Consider the following 22,320-nt stretch of genomic DNA (forward strand, 5'->3'; position numbering starts at 1 on the left):
CCGGTTTTCCTCCCACTGGCTTTATCTTACAAGATAAAAGCTTCCAGCTTTATCCAAAGGGAGGAAAAAAAAATTTTTCTTTTTCTGCCAAGTTTTGCAATATGTTTAACACAGCAGGTGGACTCTTGCCAGGCTTCCAGAGGCAGAAGGCTTCTCAGGCATCTGGCCCTCACTGAGGGAGAAGAAGAGGAATTCTTCGTCCCCAGAGGATCCATAACAAACATTCCTGGTATTTGTAGATCTTTACGTCTCTACTATTTCTTCACTTTAAAATGGTTTGAGAGAGAAGGCTGAAAAGAAAAATAAGACGAAATAGAATGCCCTCGGTCAGGCCATGGCATGTGTCATACAGAAACAGGAACAGGCTTTATTCTATTAAGTTGTGGCTCATTATATACACGTGTTACCGAGTCTCAGCTCATACCGCTCACCGCACAACAGGCCAATAAATTGACACGAGTTATTGGGACAAGGAATAGCGACTCTATTCGGAAAGCCAGCAGACCAAGAGGATGGTGGACTCGTGTCCCAAAGAACCATCTTCCCCGAGTTAGAATTCAGGACCCTTCTATACTAAAAGGGGAGGGAGTAAAGTCAAACACTTCCTGATTCCCATCAGCTATTGGACGGGATGTGTTCATTTCTTCCTTCCTGCAGTCATTCACAGGTGGGCCTGGTCAGAATGTTTCCTGTTTCCTGTGAGCTAAACAAAGGTATTTTAGCTGAACGTTCATTACCTGGGAAGCGGGGTTCCCAGAGATGGGCCACATGTATAATTTAAGCTTATAGACAACATCCTTTTAGTGATTAACTTGTAATAGAATACAAAATGTTCTTCCTATTACAGACGCATCCCCCAAAGAGACGGTTCAGTGTAGATTTCTCAGTTCCACCTGAAGAGCTGGTCTGGGAAGAGGGCTCTGCATTTTAACGGCCCTTCTAAAAGTCTCTCCATGGATGTGCTTGGGGAAAACATTGAAGAAATGGCCCTCGGCACTGTTCTCCCAGCTATGGGCACCAAAATTTCAACTGCAATGATCATTTTCATATACTCATTTATAGTAAGAGCTGAAAGCTTTTTCTAACTCTGAATTTTATAAAAACAGAAACACTTAGTGAAGAATACCTGCACCGGGGCTTCCCTGGTGGCCGCAGTGGTTGAGAATCTGCCTGCCAATGCAGGGGACACGGGTTCGAGCCCTGGTCTGGGAGGATCCCACATGCCGCGCAGCAACTAGGCCCGTGAGCCACAACTACTGAGCCTGCGCGTCTGGAGCCTGTGCTCCGCAACAAGAGAGGCCGCGACAGCGAGAGGCCCGCGCACCGCGATGAAGAGTGGCCCCCGCTCGCCGCAACTAGAGAAAGCCCTTGCACAGAAACGAAGACCCAACACAGCCAAAAATAAATAAAGATACCTCTCCATTTAAAAAAAAAAAAAAAAGAATACCTGCACCAACAACTGACAGTAAACCATATGCATATGGTTTGTTGACAAATAACTTAAGCAAATACACATAAGCTGAACCTAACGATATGCACTGTTCTGGTCCTAAGGATCAGTCATTCACACAAAGGACACTTGGCTAAATGCGGCTGAAGCAGCTCAACCCTGACTGTACCCTCGTCCTCCTCTGGTGTTTGATTAGCTAATTCTCTTCCCTTTCCTACAGTGTTGTATGTTCCGCACTTGCTTTTCAAAATAGCTACTTCCTTACAGCAAACCTTTGGTACTCATTACAAGACTTCTTATTCTCTTTGTTTACAGTTATTTAAAGTTCAAATTAAATTAAATCCTTCATCAGCCACCCTCCTCCTTTCTCTGCAGCTGTTGTCACACTTCCTAATTTACTATTACATGCACTGGTACAGTATAAATCCATAAGGGGATTTGTATCCCTCCATTATGGACAACACAAAATCTGCAGTGTTTACTGCAAGTGCTACTTATCTGAAAACAGGGTCAGTTTCCCTCTCTCCTCGTTCTTGAGCTCTGCCTCTGTAATCACTCTCTAGTTGTTTTTGCTAAGATATAACTGACATAGAACAATATAATAGTTTCAGGTGTACAACATAATGATTCAATATTTGTATATCCTTCTCACATTTTTGTAGACATTCATGCTACTATGAACTCTGCCTGTATTTCACTACAACTATAGGAAGCTGGTTTGGGTAGGGAGAGGTGAATATACCAGAAAGAACACTTCACCGTGAGAATTTATTAATCAAACATTAACCCTTGTCATGCCTTTCTGAGGTTTACTTTTAAACATGGACAATTTCAAAAGGTAATTTACTAAGGCGGAACTTTGCCTTTAATGATATGAACTTTTGGAATGGATTTCAAAATTACATACATAACACTGTACTGTAATAACCACAGAACACATAGTTTAATTTCAATTACAAAAATGAACACCAACAATTCTAATCATGTATCCCTACCTAGTTGGCCCAGAAGTATCAACATAAATCCAGAATGTTTGGAGCACACTGGGTACATTAAGCACTTGTAGGATTCTAAGATTGACTCTTCATGTTTTTCCCCTCAGTGAACATCAAAGGGCTTAGTCACCAAATACGCAGTTTAAATTTAAGTATGCCTCAGGTATTGAAGTAAAAGATAGTGGGTGAACAAACAAAGAAATTGACTTATATAGAAAATATTTTCTAAGGAACAATGAATAATATCTAAAACCTATGGACAGTTATGTGTGTAATACACAGATACACATCCTTTAAAACAAGTAATCCTTCAAACACATGTGAACAATCTATTTTGTTCTCAAACGGCCAACTCTCTATTTTCTTAACTATTAGAAGAAAACAGTGGTGTATTCCACACCAGAAGGATCTAAATGAACAACAATTGTTTTGGTTAGTGTAAGTGTCTGAGGGACATGAGTCCAGGGGCATATGATTTATGTGGATGAAGGTCAGGGCCATACAGGAGCCATAAGAAGTTCTGCCTACATCACTGGCCTGCACCAAAGTTTATAGACACACAGACACCTAAGACTAATTGGACTGGAAAACAGGCACCTTTTATTACCCTGAGGAGGTCAGGAACGTTCCTTTATAACATAAAGTAATAACCAACACAACTGAGGTTCAAATGGTGTGCTTCTGTCACGAGTTAAAATTTAAAACATTATCTGCGATTTATCAAAGGCTAGTCAGGTATGACAGGTGAAGATACTAACAAAGATATAAAAAGGCAGGGAGTTTGCATAACAAGATTTAACACAGTTTCGTGAGCAACAGAGACAAACAGAAACTCATCTACAAATATCATCTACAAATAGGTGTTCTTCTGTTCCAATTCTTATTTTGAAATTTTATTTTCTTTTACTTACAGTCCTACCAGATTGTCTCACTTTTGCCCCAATTGTTTTTCTGGAAACATGTGTTTCTATAAAATATAATTGCTAGAATCATTTTTCACAACAACAAAAAAATTACTGACTAGGTTACGTAGACTCTTGTTGCACACACAACTGCCATAGTCCCTAACAATCCAATACTCCAGGCAGAAAAAGACTTATTAATAGTAAATCCCATAAGAAAACAATTTAGTATACATAAAACATGCATGTGTTCCATTCTGTTTCAAACTTACATGTGGCAAACTTTTACATAACCAATAAATGGTACAAGAAAAGACATTTCCAGATGATCTAAAATAAAAAATTTACTAAATACAGACTGAATCTAAAAACAAAAAATGAGGGCAGAAACCAGGTATATTTAAGACAGGCCAATTTTCTTTCCACTGAGAAGTGAGAAAATCTGAATATTGAATATTTGACAAACAGCTTAAAGCAAATATAACTAGTTCTTATCTTTTGAAAGAGGATTCCAGGGTCCCAAAACAAACACCTGCAAATTTTCTCTTGTGTAGCTGGCAAATTAAGAGAGGATCACAGATAAGAGGATAACATCAGCAGTTAAAAGGGATCCACAGGACCCCATCAGAAGAGAAGCCACCAAAGTTCATCTCCATCGTTCCAGGGCATGAGACTTTGGAGGAAGAAAGAACAAAAGTGGAGTCAGGGCTATTCAAGACTTAAAAGAGTTTAAATAATCAGGTGATGACTTCGAACCAGCCACTGAACTGTAAACAAGACTGGCATTCAATGTAATTGCCTGTATTTCACTATTTAGCAATTATATTAATATCAAGAGGCATATGTGTGTGTGCTTCCCTATATTGCATACCCTGGGTCTACAGCATATTCCACCTCACTGATTCTCCTGTTGAATAGAGAGTGTGGAGATGGTCCAGTGAGATCAGTGATGTACGACCCAGCAAGCACAAGAACAAGGCTCCTAATACCAAAGAACACTTTCTGCCAGTGTTTATCAGGGCAAGATCATTAACCTTTCTAAACAAGTTTCTCATTCATAAGAATAAGAATAATCCTTCTCCTGCATACTTCACAGGGGTTCTCCACCCCAACAAACAGTCCATTGAATTTGTACCCGATAATTAACTGTGGCCAGGATATGGGTGGGTTCTAAGGATATATAATCCTGGCTCTTCTAAAGTTTACCTTCAGCTGAAGGACCAGCATGTAAAAGACTGTAGTTATAACTACACTGGATAATGCATGTGAATATAATCTCTTAGAAAATTAAATAATACCATAAATGTAGGTTAAAATTGTGTGATTCTTTTTCTTACGTTGCATGTGTTCAAATTCACAGGAGGCGAGGGTCTGTCTTACATCAACAGGACAAGGCCTGACCCTTCTGCATAGTCACATAACAGATACTATGATTCGGGGGAAGCAGTTTATTAAAAAGATGATTTAACAATATTAAATACATTTTTAAAGGGAAAAAATCAACCATAAACTTACCATTGTAACAATACATTTACATTTTTGCCTAATACTTGCCAGTTATCTATATAATCGCATTCATAGAGTACACATTTTAGTACGCTTTTTAACATATCTTTTTTTAAAAGATGTATTTATTATTTATTTATTTATTTTATTTATTTTTGGCTGCGTTGGGTCTCAGTTGCGGCACGTGAGAGCTTCGTTGAGGTATGCAGGATCTTCCGTTGCTGCATGCGGGCTTCTCTCTAGTTGTGGCGTGCAGCCTCCAGGGCATGTGGGCTCTGTAGTCTGAGGCACACAGGCTCTAGCTGAGGCGCTTGAGCTCAGTAGTTGCGGCACGCGGGCTCTAGTTGAGGTGCGCAATCTCAGTAGTTGTGGCAGGTGGGCTTAGTTGAGGCGCGCAAGCTCGGTAGTTGCGGCACGTGGGCTTAGTTGCCCCACGGCCTGTGGGATCTTAGTTCCCCGACCAGGGATCGAACCAGCGTCCCCTGCATTGGAAGGCGGATTCTTTACCACTGGACCACCAGGGAAGTCCCAGCATATCTTTTTATATTGTAAACATTTTACATGTTTATTTAAATGTACATGTTATTTACATTTGCAAAAAAAATTAGGATGATTTGTTTCTAAGTGTTCGAGAGCAGTTTAGTTCAAAATAATTTCCTCATCGTTTGTGTCATCACTAACTACAACCACATAACATTTGTACTCGAATTCAGATCACTTGCTATAGCAAAGACCCATGATTATCTCATAATCATTTCTTCGGTATTTTCAGGTGCAGTCTAGTTACCCAAAAGAGACAATCTTGTTACAGACTGACAACTGTTCAGAGGGACCAAGCACCCCAGGAAGGGAGAGTGATCACAGGAGCCACTACCGTACCCTGGGATAGTCAGATTTCAAAAAATAATAAATCTGCCTACTCCTGTCCAAATTTCTGCTTATTTTATTTTTCTTAGTTTTTGACCACCACTTACAGAAAAATACTAAATGATAATGGTGATAGTGGAGATTTTTGTATTATTCCTAACCTTTCACAGAAGGCATTCTGAAATTATAACCAGTTAGATATGTATCCATACATGCTACAAAATTTTCTTCTATTGTTTTATACTAATCGTTTTTAACCAGAAATGTATCTGTATATTTTCAAAAATCACCTGAGCATCTATTGAAAATTTCTGGCAATTTTATCCTTAAAATGTTCATTGGATGAATTATATTAATAGGTATTCAAAAATTAAACTTTCATTGTACTCCTAGAAATAACCCCATTTTTTCATACTGTTACTGTTTTAATATACCCATATATGTTATTTTTCCAGATATTTTGTTCTGAATTTTAACACCCATAATCATTTGGTAGAAATGTCCAATTTGTTGGCATAGAATTGTTTATAGTAGTCTCATGTCCCTGAAGTATTTCTGTGGTATCAGTTGTAATGTCTCCTCTTTTATTTCTGATTTTGAGTCCTCTCTCTTTTTTTCTTGATTAGTAAAATTGGACCCCTAGATCTTACATTAGTCACAAAAATTAACTTAAAATGGTTTAAAGACTGAAATGCAAGATCTGAAACCATAAAACTCTTAGAAGAAAACACAGGGGGAAAGCTCTTGATATCGGTTTTAACAATAAATTTTAAATGTGGCACCAAAAGTACAAAATAAATTAACAAAAGCAAAAATAAATTAACCGCTGGGACTACATTAAACTAAAAAGCTTCTGCACAACAAAAGAAATAATAAAATGAACCTACAGAAAGGCAACCTATGGAATGGGAAAAATACTTGCAAACCAACAATCTGACAAGGGGTTAATCTCCAAAACATGTAGGAAACTCATGTAACTCAATAACAACAAATATAATAATCATCCAATTTTTTAAATGGACAGAGGACCTGAATAGATATTTTTCCAAAGAAGACATACAAATGGCCAATAGGTACATGAAAAGGTGCTCAATATCACTAATGATCAGGGAAGTGCAAACCAAAATCACAATGAGATATTACCTCACACTTCTTAGGATGGCTGTTATCAAAAAAGACAAGAGATAGCAAGTGCTGGTGAGGATGTGGATAAAAGGGAACGTCTTTGTATACTATTGGTGGGAATGTAAGCTTGTACAGCCACTATGTAAAACAGTACGTAGGTTCCTCAAAAAATTGAAAAGAGAACTAACATATGATCCAGCAATTCCACTTCTGTGTATGTAACTAAAGGAAATGAAATCACGATCTCAAAGGGACATCTGGACCCCCATGTTCATTGCAGCACTATTCATAATAGCCATGACATGGAAACATGGAAACAACCTAAATGTTGATAAGATGGAATGGATAAAGAAAACATGAGATGGATAGATATTAATATGTTAATATACATATGTATGTGTGTATTTGGGAATATTATCATAAAAAGAAGGAAATCCTGCCATTTGTAACACTGAAGCTTAAGGACATTATGCTAAGTGAAACAGGTCAGAGAAACAGATGCTGTACAATCTCGTTTATCCGTAGAATCTAAAAACCCAAACTCATGTAAACGGAGAGTAGAATGATGGCTGCCAAGGGCTGGGGTTTGGGGGAAATAGGTGAAGAAGGTAAAAGGGTGGAAACTTCCAGTTATAAGTTAAATAACTCCTGGAGATGTAATGTACAAGGAGGTGACTATAGTTAATAATACTGCATTGTATATGTGAAACCTGTTAAGAGAGTAGATCTTAAATGTCTCACCACACACAAAAAATAAACTATATGAGATGATAGATATGTTAACTAAACATATCATTTCACAGTATATACATGTATTAAATCATCACATTGTACACCTTAAACTTATACAGTGTTATATGTAAATTATATCTCAATAAAGTTGGAAAAAGTAAATACATATTTTTAATAAAAATTTTAAGTATAAATGCATGATAATAATATCTATATCATAGGATTGAAATGAAGATTAAATGAGTGACTAAAGTATGTCTTTCAGAAAAGTTAGTTCTTAATAAGTTTTAGTAATTATTGTTATTACTATTTTTATTATAAAGACACAATATAATTATCTACCTAGCCTATAAAAGAGAACCTCCAAAAAATCTATTAGAAAAAATGAAATAGTTTAGTAAGTTTGCTGGATGGAAAGTCAACACGTAAAAATCAATATCCATCACCAATAACCATTTAGAACATATATCTTTATAAATATCTCATTTACAATTATAACAAAAATGATAATAATCCTGGGAATAAATCTCAGAAAAAAAAAAACTAAGCCAGATCTTTATTTTTAAAAAAGTTTATATAACCTCATGGAAGCACACAGAAGAACTCGACAAACAGAGATGTGTAACATATATATGGGTAAAAAAGGCTCTATCGTAAAAATGACAGTTCTCTCAAATTAAACTATGAGATCAAAATGCACTTCCAGTCCCACCAGGGTGTATGTCAGAAGCCTGAAGGAAAGAGGTATCACAACCGAAGGGACAAAGTGCTGAGATGTGATGACAGTTAAAAGAAGGATGCTGTTGGGACTTCCCTGGAGGTCCAGCCCAGTGGTTAGAGCTCCGCACTTCCACTGCAGGGGGCACGGGTTCGATCCCTGGTCAGGGAACTAAGATCCCACGTGCCACGCCGTGTGGCAAAAAAAAAAAAAAAAAAAAAGGATGCTGTTCTCTATGCCTTGGCTACTACAACCACCACTACCTCCCAGGCTTGATGGGACAAAGGGAAGGTGTGGAGTTACAGAATCCAGATGGAACTGAAGCTTTGTAGCACAGGAGCCCCCTTTTATCCACCTTGAATATGCTCCAAAACTCCCAGTGGATGCCTGAAACTTCAGCCAGTATTGAACTTCCTATACACTATGTTTTTTCCTATAGCACTAACAGATGGGTAGTGTATTCAGTGCAGATATGCTGGACAAAGGGATGATTCACGTCCTGGGCAGGATGGAGCTGGGAGGCACAAGATTGCATCATACTATTCAGAATGGCGCACAATGTAAATCTTATAAATTTTTTTTTCTGGAATTTTCCGTTTAATATTTTATGACGGAGGTTGACCACGGTAACTGAAACCTCAGCAAGCAAAATCCTGGACAAGGGGGGGACCACTGTGTAGGGCTTGCAGGCACAGAAGTCTGCATTTACTGCCACATCTGCTAAGGGCCAGAGAGGGGGCCTGAAAGATAAGTTCCCTTACCTCTCTCTTCTCCACCCCAATCTCCTGCTGCTGTCTCCCACTGGCTAAACTCAGCCACTAGTCAGAAGACAAAGAAGCACAAGGGATGTAGCTCCATGGAGAAATGGTCAAAAGAAGCAACCAAAGAATATCCGTCCCATAGAATGTCTTACGGAACTTAACAGGCAGACTCTAAAATAATACGGACAAGTTTATAAGGACAGCCAAGACAATGAAAAAAAATAAGAATTAGTGTTACTGAACCAGGCTTATTTGCCTGAAATGCAGCAAGCCAAATGCTGAGATGCTAAGGTCTGTTTGCAGCCAAGAAAGGGAGGATTCACGAGGCAGCCAAGTGAGATGGGAGAATAAACCTCAAATCTGCCTACCCGAAGGTGAGGGGCTCGGGGTATTTATGGGATAAAGCTGAGGCACAGGGAAAGGTAACTGCAGACAAGAAGAAGGTGAGGTAATCATTCTGTGAAGACATAACTAAGTTACAGGCTTCCCCATGGGATGCACGCTCAGAAAACCGCAGCACCCGCACGCTCTGAGGGTGGAGTTTGGGCCCTCTGACATCAAAAGGTCACAAGTGGACACTGGCGCAAGCCCATGTGGAGGGTTCATGTTCTTAACAGGCTCAAGCTCAAAGTGGACACAGCTGATTCCCAGTTCCTAAAAAAAAACCTGGGCAAACATCTTGCTGTTTAGGCTACATCAGGGGTCCCCAAGCCCCCGGCCTCACAGGAGGTGAGCAGCCAGATAGCTAGCGAAGCTTCCTCTGCCGCTCCCCATCGCCCCCCATCGCTCTCATGACCGCCTGAACCAACTGTCCCCACAGCCCCGTCCGTGGAAAAACCGTCTTCCACGAAACCGGTCCCCGGTGCCAAAAAGGCTGGGGACCCCTGGGCTACGTGACATGTGGAAGGCATGCGAGTTTTTATAAAAACAATTAACAAGGGCTTCCCTGGTGGCGCAGTGGTTCGGAATCCGCCTGCCAATGCAGGGGACACGGGTTCGAGCCCTGGTCTGGGAAGATCCCACATGCCGCGGAGCAGCTGGGCCCGTGAGCCACAACTACTGAGCCTGCGCGTCTGGAGCCTGTGCTCCGCAACAAGAGAGGCCGCGATAGTGAGAGGCCCGTGCACTGCGATGAAGAGTGGCCCCCACTTGCCGCAACTAGAGAAAGCCCTCGCACAGAAACTAAGACCCAACACAGCCATAAATAAATAAATAAAATTAAAAAAAAAAAAAAAAAAAAGAATGGCAGCATGAGCTCCCAACCAAAAAAAAAAAAAATAATTACCTTTTACAACCTTCTTTTTCACACAAGCTAAATTTTACAGATTTATCTACCTAGACATGTAAATTTTAGGTCATTCATTTAACTTCTATATAGTATTCAGTTGCCTCGAGATACCATAATTGATGATTTTTAGAATTTTTAAACTAATACAAAGATACTCTCATAAACTCGTCTCTTTGTACCCACATGCAAGAGCTTTTTAGAAATTAAATCACTGAATACTCCCAGAAATGTAATGTCATACAATTTGTAGACTATACTAGTAAGATATCCAAGAGATATGATAAAAAGATAAGGTACAGCCCAATACATGTTTAGTAAAAGGTGTATGTTCTAATACAGCTGAGCATAAATACATAGGATATATACGAGCATAAAATGTCTATATTTTGGCTACATCTCAGGAAGAAAGTCAATACTTTTGAGTTCAGAGGGAATTAAGGAGGGCCTTTCACTTTTTACTAAGATATTTCCATATTGTTTAAACTCTTTACGACAAGCCTATTTTACCCTGTAGTTTTATAGCTACAAAACCACTGAAAAAATCCACATTTGTTCTTTTCTTTTGCATTATGCTTATTATCCTACTATGATATAGTAACAGTACCCTTGGATATCAGATTGAATGTTTGTTGTCTATGATTCACAAACTAATAATTAAGCAAATAATCCATCTTTCAAATAAAGTTTCCTTCATATTGCTATTATCAAAGTGTTGTGCTCTCATCATTGAAAGTTTTAAAAATAAAGAGAAAAAAGGAAAAATAAAAGCACTCACTGTAAATTGATACCAATTATGAATACATGCATTAATTAATTCATTTGGAGGTGGTAATGGTAGTTGTTGCCAACTTTCTTAGTTTCTCATGCAACTAAATCTTCAAATTTCATCCACACCTAAAAAGTACCAAGACAACATAGAGAGTATATAATACTAGCTTTAATAATGGTATGAACTACTTGTATTAAATACCTACTATTTATTAGGGAATTTACTTACTACCTTTGATCCTCATAACAACCCTAGTAGGAAGGTACTATTATCCATGTTTTGCAGATAAGGAAGCCAACATTCAACCATGTTAAGCAATTTGATTAGTGTACCTCACTAATGAGTGGGAATTTCAATGACTTAAGAGTCTGAGCTTTTTCCGGCTACCACTGTACACCATTCCTCTAACAGGGATACTGAGTCTTTCTGTTTAAAACCGATTTTCAAATTTTCTTTATATAACAAATATTAACCTAAGTAAAGTATAATAACTTTTCACTCATTGAGGAAGAACTAATGCAAAAGCACTGCATCTCTAAAAGCATGGACACCCCTAGCACCCACATGGTGAAGTGCACATGATCAAATTACACGGCAGCTGCTGAGCAGGACCCCAATCCGGGCTAAGGGGCTTGTGAGTTCAGAGTGTGTAATCCACACAACTGTTACCACCACTAAAAAAAAAAAAAAAAAAAAAGCAAGGCAAAAAATGTGGAGAACTCTTTGCTCTTCATGAAAACACATAAAAGCAAAAGTTGGCAATATTAAATTGTTCTCTTACTTATTAGGACAAGTTAGGATAACCAACAATTTCCTTAAAACAATTTATTTGAAACAAACATAATTTTGGATCCCAGTAAGAAAAAGCCAAACATACGTTGTCTCTTATACTGTTGAGAGGCACATTATTCAAGTAATTTTTGCACTAGATGTATCACCATAGAGGGTAACTTAGCATGAAATAGAAGATTCCTTTCACATCATTTTTTCTCTATGATTAATTTTATCATAAAATATATATATCATGCAGAAAAGTATTAAAAAATAGCAAACACCCACAAAAGAACCCTTCAAATTTAACAGAGGTTATCACTTTGAAGTTTGCTTCAGATATTCATTTTTTCCATTCAAGAAGTATTTATTTACATTTTTATTATGAAAATAAATCACACTTACTGAAAAGTTATTTGGAAAATAAAAAGTAGGAAATAAACTAACCATACTCCTATGACCAATATCAATATTTTGAAATACTTCCTTTCATTGTTTAAAGGAAAACAGTTTATTGTAATTAGACTTCAAATACTAAGATCCCTTTTACATGTCCTCAAAATACAGTTTTGGGCTTTTTGGGTTACTGGGCAATATGTGCTAAAAAAAAAAACTTAACACTTTTTGCATCACTTTTAACAATTTCTGTAAGTTGACAACTATGGTTCGTCCCCATAGCAAAAGTCCATGAAAATAATATCTATTGTCATTGCTTTTAAGACTTGTTTTCTTACTTCTGGTCTACAGAAAATAGGGGAAGGGATTTTTCTAAGCTTGTTTTTCTGAGTCTAGGGGTGGTTATCCGCCACCATCATAAGGAACAAATCAAAGAGTCCCAGACTTTCGCTTTTATACTTGTTATTCAATATCTTAATAATCTGCCCAATTAATTCCCCTATTTCTGTCTAATTCTCTGGAACAAATCTTTCTTTCACGCTGTACTTGCTGAAGCAATACTTGTATATCCATTTATTTAATAAACTTTTAAAAATGAGACACACAAGATTAAGAGATTTCATAAAAGATTAAGTTTAAAAGTAACATAAAAATAAACCAAGTTATCTCATCAAGAAGACAGAATAACCATCAAGAGCTGTTATATATATTATGCTAAATCTTAAAGGGTCATTTCACACTGTGTCTGGAATATAACTTTGGATTCTATTAAGGCAAAATTCCTGAGACATATCAAAGGAAATATGGTTCTAAGTGGAAAATAATTTGTCTCTAGTCCCTTGAATTTTAAATTAGAGAGGAATTAGCAGAACCAGAATCCAAACTTGTGTGGGTACACAGGCAATTTAACTTTATTAAAATCTCAGTGCAGGAAGTGACTTGGGACTGGGTAATTAATAAAAAGCCTTTTATACAGTTTTTAAGATCTCGTGAGCTAGGACAAATAAATAGAGCAACAAATACATGAATATCTCACTCCCTTTTTTTTTTTCAACTCTTTTTAGAAATGCACTAATTTAGAATGATCCGTTCCTACAATTCTCACATTTTTCAAATATTCATCACTTTCACTATTTGTTAATCTATATACTATACAGCGTTCTCCCCAGATGCCTCGCATATTTCTTTTTTGCTAATACAGCCTCTCATTTATTTATGAGGCCCCTCCTTACTGCCACCATCACACACAAACACAGTTACACACACACATGCACACACACTTCAGTCGTCGACATCTGGAACATTCTGGGACAGCCCCTCAAACGTGGCACATCTCCTCAACCATATCACACGCCCTCCTTCAGGCTGCCTACGACTCCTTGAAAACTGTCAAACTTCCCCCAACAACAGGGCCCTGAGCACATTCCATTTGTCCCTCTGTTAGAAGACTCTTTCCTTCTCTCGCTGCCTGATTAACTCGCTCTCACCTTTTGCTGTCAGCTCAAGTGTCCCCTCCTCCAGAAGGCTTGGCCAGACCTCTCCTATAATAGCTGAACTAAGTCAAACTCCCCTGTAACCGGCTTTCTAATCAGTGTGTACCTGTCCTTCAGTGCATTCGCTCTCCCATATGTGCATCTGCTTGAGTGTTTAATTAATTTCACAAAATAAAACTCTCCAAAGACGCAGGAATCATGCCACATTTTTCAATCATCATATCACCAGGACCCAGCTGAGTACAGGATGTAGAGTGGATCACCAGTAAATATATATTAAAAGGAAGTAGAAAAGAAGGGAAGGAGGGAAATTAATCATTAAGTCAACAGGTGACCTCATAGTTACTAAAAGAATTATTTAAACGGCCCCATTTGGTGACTTGAAAAATGATGACTTTGTAAATAAAATACCTTTGAGAAATATGTTGTTTTACTTCTTCCTTATCACTTTTCTCGCATTGTAAATGGGTGTGGCTTAGGCTTTAGTCCTGATTCTTTTTCTTTCTTTTTTTTTTTTTTTTTGATTGTTTGTTTTTCATTTTCCTCTAGAGAGGAGAAGCTAATTTACCACATACTTCAGGCCAAGCTTCCTTTAAAAGCAGTGGCTGAAATAAAAATTTACGTGCAAATAGTATAAGGTGATCTCAGCGAATAAGAAAGAAGCCCCAGGTAAAGTGAAACAGGCAAAGAATAAAAGCCACTACGGGTGTATGGAGTTGGGTCATGATCATGGCCATCTGAGGTTCCACCCAACCTGGACCTTCTGAGGCCCCACAGAAAGCCTCTCCGAACTGCCCACTTGTCCCACTCTTCCCACTTCTAGGCTGCACTGCACTTCCAGGGGCAGGGGTAAGACATGCTGGTAGATCACAGACCAGAAAGGAAAAGGTTCTCAGCACAAGCTCAAGGTGCAAAGTCAACACAACTGAGTCACAGCCTTCTTATAATGTCTGCCACAGTCACAGACAGAACCAGAAGTGAGGCTGAAGGGAGGCCAGGAAGGGCCCAAGAGGCATGTGATATGCCTGTGAGAATCAAAGCACTGATCTTCAGAGTGTCAGCCCCAAATAGCGAGCCAGCAACTCCACAGTGCCTACTTTATCGCTCCCACCAAGCATTACTCAATTTCCTGATGGACCCTAGGACACTGAGTGGAAGGCAGAAAAAGAGTTCATTCTGGGCATTCTCCAATTTCCACCTGATTGTGTCCCAAAACGTCAGTGGTTTCTTATATGTTACGTAGAATATATAATCACTTAGAAATAGCATTACATATTTTAGTTCACCTTGAGTATACATCCATCCACAGACAGATTCAATACAACTTCTAGGCTAATCCACAGAAGTATAGTTAAATTAGGTCATGCTTTAAGTATACTGTTAAAGACATTATTTCTAAAACAACTGACCATCATTTGCAACATTTATTCTGGAAGAAATATATTCTGAGTTTCATCCATATACCAATAAGAAAAAACTTGATATACTATTAACTTGTTAACTCTTGTTACATGCATATGAAAAGCTATCAGTCTGTATCTTTGCTTTCCAGAGTAACAATTTGAAAAACAAAAGACAGTTGTTTCTACAAAGAGCGAGGCTCTAGACTTCCCACATTATTCACTGCTTTTATGTAGAATTTATTTGTAAATTAAGATGATTCCTAAATCACGGGGTGCTTATGTCCAGAAAGGAATGTTATTTTTTATACACACGTGTGTGTGTGTGTGTGTGTGTGTGTGTGTGTGTGTCGTGTGTTGTATCACTCCTAAGAGGAAGAAGTTTCGCCAATTCATTGTGTTTACTTACCGTGAATGTCAATTTACTAGCTATTTGAAACGCTGTCTTCCACTGTCGCTAAATTCTATCTCAAAAAGGAAATAGTCAAACTGTTTCCAAATCATATTGTACAAAATATGGCTACAGTATAATTATAATATATAATTAGTAGAATCTGACCTCTTTTTATGACAATACTTTTTTAAATCAAATGGGTTTGGAGTTAGCTGTATTGCCTAGGAGCCCGTAAGGCTGAGATTACTGAGATTACTAACTCCAGCTTTATCACAAAGTAATGATCTTGCATCTCTACACATCTATTTTGTACTCAGTGAAAAGTGATGACTCACTTCAGCTGAAAGTTAAGGTGGAGTAACTCACAGTGACCAACATTACCACCTGGAACAACTAGAAAAGCCAGATATAAGAAAAAAATCTGTTAAAAACTATTGAAGATCTTCTGAAGAAGCCAAGACTAGAGGCTTCAAGACTCCAGATAAAGGAAGCATTGAAGAAGTAAACTGAATTGTTGAGGGTGCTTTTCTCCCCTGGAATGAAGAATGGGGGCATTTGTCATTCTAAACACATGGCAAAAGGTTAAGAATATGGGCTTTGCCTGAGCAAAGGACTACTGAGATGGGATAGAGAATCCAGAAGAAATTTTTGCTTTGACGGTGAAAGATAAAAGATTAGATATAGGACCGGCCGAGATCCCAGTGAGAAACAAATGATGAAGCACCAAACTGGCACATGCCTGGTTTTACCCACATGACATTTGCTCATATGATGTTGCATGTATGATTAGAGGCTAAGACGGTAAGAAGAAAGCTTCTGAAAAGAAGAGCAGGATTCTCAGAAGTCCTGCCCTGACTGTGTTTAGTACTTGTGAATGCACCCGCGGAAGGCTCTGGATGTCCGTGCCTTGGCAGCTAGGTAACCTTGCAGGGGGTGAAGTCCATCTGCACTGGAGTTAGCTCTATCACCCACTGGATTACAATGGCTGTCCATCACTCCATTTTATCTGCTTAGCAGAAGAAATGTTGACAACTCTTTGGTCTTGGATGAATTTGTCTGGAGCCTCTACAATTTTTATACACAATTACTAAAATCAAGAGTAAAGAGAGACACTGAAAAGAAGCTCACAGTAATCCAGTTATTGGCATTAGCATAAAAAACTTTAAAATAATTTTGATTAGCATGGGCAAAGTAACAAGAAAAGATGGAGAAAATAGATAAATTAGTATCCATAACAAAGAATGAAATACACATTTGAAAACTGGAAAAAAAATACAGTAATTAGAGTAATAACCCATAGATGAGCCTGAGAGCATAACAGGCATAGTGTAGGTGATGATTAGTGAACTGGAAGAAAAGGTCAAAGAAAACTTTCCAAATAAGCATAGAGAGAAATAAAGAGTGGAAAGTAGTGAAATAAGTATAAGAGCCATGCTGGGCACAGTGAAACCATGTATTAAACATATAATTGAGATCTCAGAAAAAGAAAAGAGAATGGAGTAGAGTATCAAGAATTCACTACGAATTTCATTTGATGAGAGACATCAATCCACAAATTCAAGAAGTTGTGCAAACTCCAAGGAAGTTAAACCAAAAGAAAATCATACCCAGGTGCATCATAGTAAAAGTGGAAAAAAAAAAAAAAAGACAAATGAAAATTTTAAAGTCAGCCAGAGACAAAGACCAATTATCTTTAAAGCAACAACAAGATTGAGAGGTCTGATGGAAGCTAGAGTCAAAAGAATAACAAGGTAAAGTGTTGAAAGAAAACAACTGCCAAATAAAAATTTTATACCCAGCTTAAATATTCTTTAAAAATAAAGGCTGTATAAAAATATTTTCAGACACACACACACACACACAAATGAGAGAATTTGTTGCCAGGAAAGTTGCAATAATAAAGATATATAACAGCCTACGTAACAATTTTTATGAAGATTATAATAAATGAGTTGTCAAGAATGCTACTAATTAAAAATACCAGATGTTTAAAGTAGAAATCACAAACTAATTTCACCTTTATATAAATTTACTTCTTTAACTGAAAATACCTGGTTTAAAAGTTAACTAAATAATATTTGTTAGATAGTTCTTCCTCTATTTTTAAATAGAAAAACTTTTGCACTTCCTTTTGCACATTAGCTCATTTACTATACACCACTCCCTGTGAGAAAGGCAGAGCAGATACTATCTTTATTTTATGTAAAATGAAAGTGTTATCCAAGAAGTTCAGAGACTTGTCCTCAATTAGATGACAAAGTCAAAGCTAGAACACATTTTTCTTACCCAGTGCTCAACATTCTTACACCGGGAAGCAGAAGATGAATTAATAGTATCAAAGGAGTCCATTAAGTTGCAAAATGTGTCCAATACATAAAAAGGGGATAACTCTGGCTTCTGAGGATTTTTTCTCAATTTTTAAAAAATTTTATTTTTAAAAACTGCATTGACAAAATTACCTTACCCCTATAAATATCATCACACTCCTGAATATTTTCAACAATTCCATACTGTTGGTTTTCACTCTTAAATTATAATTCCAAGAAAAGGCTGAAATGCCAAAACCTTTCAGCCAAAAGGCTTTTACTAAACAACTTCAATATCCAAGGCCTACACAAAAGTTAAAGTCACGATGCTTTGTGATCCATAAAGCATCCTTAAGCTAGAATTTGAATTACACCACAGAAAATACCATAAAACCAACTTCTGATTGGGTTCAAGATTTAATTTAGCCTCAAGGAAGGTGAAGAGACTTTTATTGTATCACAGAAATCCTACATTACCTGTTCAAATCAGACAATTGAAACAACAAACCAAGAGGCCACCAAATAGTACAGACTTAATCCTCATACATCATCTTTTCTTGGAAATCTTCCAGTCTTCTGACATAGTGCTCTTTTTCCATGACCTTGAAACATCACTGATACCTACTCTGGGCAACATACTATAGCTTTGGGGCTTCCCTGGTGGCGCAGTGGTTAAGCATCTGCCTGCCAATGCAGGGGACACGGGTTCGAGCCCTGGTCCAGGAAGATCCCACATGCCGTGGAGCAACTAAGCCCGTGCGCCACAACTACTGAGCCTGCACTCTAGAGCCCATGAGCCACAACTACTGAGCCCGCGCACCTAGAGCCCGTGCTCCGCAACAAGAGAAGCCACTGCAATAAGAAGCCCGCGCACCCCAATGAAGAGTAGCCCCCGCTCGCCGCAACTAGAGAAAGCCCGCGCGCAGCAACGAAGACCCAACACAGCCAAAAAATAAATAAATAAAATAGAAATCTTTAAAAAAAAAAAAAAAAACATACTATAGCTTTGTTTTTGTCTTACAACTTCCTCTTCTTCCTCTCATTTTTCCCAATTCAGAGTCCTTGTGTAACAAAATAGCCAAAATATTTGTGAAATATATTAAAGCACATTATGAGAATATTACTTCATACATTTTGAAAAATAATTTTGTACTGCCTATCAAATATATTAAACAATATAGATTTCTAAGATGCTTGCACTATCTGAGGACTTTCCTCACATATTCTAGTGTGTGTGTAGTGAAGCATCAGAGCATTTTCACCTGCTTGGATAAATATTTTTGAAATAAAAGATTTCAGACATAAAGTATAACCTGTTGCCTTTATGTACATTTTCATTCACCATGTAAAGGGAGTAAAATATCTTATCGTTAAAGGAAATAACATTTGCAAAAACCATGAGCCAAATACCATACACCTCCTGCTTATCTCTGCTGGCTGACTGTCAGATCAGGATTATATGTTTTACATAAATGTACATTATTATGTCCGGTGCACATCATCACATGAGCACATCAGTAGACCGTACATTCACTGGGCTAGTTTCAGAGAGATTCTGGTATTACTATATTTAAGGAGAACAGCCAATATAAGCAACAGGCTCTCTAAGAACCTTCACGTGAAGCTCCTTAAGCTTTACTACAAAGAGACGAGCACAACAAAGTTAGAAAGAGAGAAAACTTTTGAAGAAACTGGTGGAGCCCTTTCTGATACGAAGTCAGGAAACAAATAATAAAGTAAAAATTATTTCTGAATCACCGGAGAAAATGTTGCTTCCAAACCCAGAAGTTCTGGATAAAGATAGGCTCTCTCTGGTTATATCACGGGTCCGTCAACAGAACGTAACACAATCAAACATTTAATTATGTCCTCCCCAGAAAGAGAAAGAAGCATGTAAAAGCCACAATGAGCAAAACTGATGTGACATCCTCTGAGACCCATCTTCGTTCCACGGCTTATATTTAGGAAAACCTCCCTCTATGATCTCACCTAGTTCCTTTTTCACTTCCACCCCATTTCTTACTCCAACAATTTTCTATCAAGTCTGTTCTGAAAAGACCTCAAGTTTATCACAAGAGCTTGCACTGATCAAAAAAACTCACTTTGATGCTTCTGTTCTGGAAAAGCTTACTTAAGAATGCCCGTCTTTAAAGGAAAAGAAACATTCTAAAGGAAAAGCAGCAAATTTTTTTTAATAAAAAGGCAATAAAATGACCCTCCGAATTATGACTGATTACTTCCTTATACCCTCCTACTATGTTAGATGCTGCAATAGCGAATCCGTATACCAAGAATCTCGTTAGTACTCCGAGATAATTTATTATACACTAAATTCATGAATATGAAATAGCTCTTAAAATTTTAAATATCTTACACGGCAATGACAGTAGATGAAACTCCAAAACAAAGTAACTGAACCCCAAAGTGGCAAACTTTCACTTTCTTTCACCTTTTCCACCAAGTGTTTCTTTTGGAAATAAACTGACATTAAAGTCAAATATTCCAATAGGTTTCGCTACTTCTGTACGATCTGAAAATTGGACTCTCCCCCAAACAGAAGAAATTCACGGGTAAAAGGTTGGTGGAACCCCCGGGCAGCGAGGCGGCGTGGGTGTGGGCGCCGTGGCTTGCAGCTCTCAGAGGCAGCCCAACTCTGAACGAAGGGACGCGAGCAGGTTCCCACTCTTTCCTCGGTCAGCCCACAAAGCTCTGTGACAGAACAGATTCCGACCCCAAAAATATTTAGCAAGCGGACCTCTTCCGGCACTACTGAATAACAAAAGGGATTGCCAGGAAGACGTGCATCTCCCTAAGTACATATTGGACGTGCCTCTAACTGCATCCACCTGCCACAAACAATCCTCAGGAAGAGCGCTTCGGAAACGAGAAAACAAAGCGCGAGGGAGTCCCGCTAAGTTTGCCCTTTCACTCACATCACCTGGGGACAGAACTCGGGCGTCTTTCTGCCTCGACCGCTCACTTCACTTCCTGGAGCTTAAGAAGCTCGCTCTGCACCTGGACACCTGCGACACTCACCCTCGGGCGCAAGACCCTGCTGGGGTCTCAGTCCCGCCGGCGGCAAGGACACGACGGCATCCCCGCCAGGCGGGCGGGGCCGGGACGCGAGCCCCCCTCGACAGCGGCCGAGGGCCCGCGCAGGGCTGAGCGCCCCGGCGCTCACCCGACACAAAGGCTGCGCTCGGCGGCCCGCGGCGCGCGCCCTCCCCGGGAACCGGCGTCCGAGCCCCTCACGCCCGCACTCGAGCCTCACGAGGGACTGGCATCGACTCCGCGCTGCCCGAGGGGCGCGGTCGGGCACCGGCACGAAGCCGGTGTCAGCCGCTGCCGCGCACCGGGGGGCCCCCCAGAAAGGGCCGGCGCACGGGGCGAGCGCCGGCGGACGGGCGGGGGCGACCGCCCAGGCGGCCGCCGAGGAGGCGGGTCCGAGCGGCCCCGCGGACGCCGACCCGGAGCTCCCGCTCCCGCGCGGACCCACCGGGCACGGGCACCTGCTGCCTGCGCTCCCGGGCGGGCGCCGCGCCGAGCCCCGCTCGGGTCGGAGACCCAGGCTTCCGGGACGGCGGGCTGAGGGGCTGCGAGCTCGCACCGGCGCTGCCTGGAGGATCCTCGCGGTCACTCACCGGCGGAGGGAGAAGCCGCTCAGGCGGCCGCCCGGCTGCGCGCAGCCCGCCTCCCGCGGCGCAGGCATCCTCCCATCCTTTGTCAGCCGCGGGCGGAGCGCTCCTCTCCCGCTGGCGGACGGCCGGCCGGCGGCAGGCACCCGGCTGCGGCTCCGCTTCCCAGCCTCTGCCCTCCTCTCCCCCCGCCCCTTCTCCGTCCCCCCGGCGGAGCCGGCACTCACTCGCTCCCATGATGTCATCCGGCGGAAATCTGCCGTGCGCAAAGCCTGGCTAAGCCGGCGCGCACGCGGGCACGCAGCGCGGGCGGAGGCGGCACGGGGCCCGAGGCGCAGCGGGGGCCCTCCCGGACAGGGTCGCCGGGGTCAAGGGCAGTACGGGGCGGGGTCCGCCGCGCGGTGCCTCCGAGGGTGAGTGCGGGCGGGGTGAGGGTGGGCGGAGCCCAGGAGGAGAAGTGCGGGCGCCGCTGCGAAGATTCCTATCTCGGCGCTGGGACTGACGGCAGAGGCGTGGGGTGAGCAGAAAGTTTTTCGGCTTCTCAGCAGTTCATGCGCCCCAGCACGCGGACGGACACCTAGGTTGCAGCCCGGTAAATGACCAGAAGCCCCGGGACATGACCAGAAGCCCCGGGACAGCGGAGCCCCAACCTCAGCGAGAGCGTGTAGGATGTCTGGCCGGCGGCAGCCTCAGCGACGAGCTGCTGAAAGGATGAAGAAAGGCGTGTACTGTTTATGGGTGAAAGAATCTGAAACAAAGCATCGGGAAACTAGGGGGGCGCGATGACCCAGGAAACTAACACGGAAAAACCT

General features: G+C 40.4%; 1 protein-coding gene across 2 annotated transcripts in view; it reads right to left on the reverse strand.

Annotated features, from left to right (window-relative positions):
• The window catches only part of MARCHF1 (membrane associated ring-CH-type finger 1), an 898,048-nt gene extending 876,367 nt beyond the window's left edge, over window positions 1-21,681 (reverse strand). For both annotated transcript variants that reach the window (XM_059922369.1, XM_059922368.1), the window contains exon 1: window positions 21,515-21,681. The gene's annotated coding sequence lies outside the window, so the exon portion shown is untranslated. The remainder of the gene's footprint in view (window positions 1-21,514) is intronic.
• Between the last annotated feature and the right edge of the window lie 639 nt (window positions 21,682-22,320).

The sequence above is a fragment of the Balaenoptera ricei genome, chromosome 5 (genome assembly GCF_028023285.1).
Source record: "Balaenoptera ricei isolate mBalRic1 chromosome 5, mBalRic1.hap2, whole genome shotgun sequence".
Lineage (NCBI taxonomy): Eukaryota > Metazoa > Chordata > Mammalia > Artiodactyla > Balaenopteridae > Balaenoptera > Balaenoptera ricei.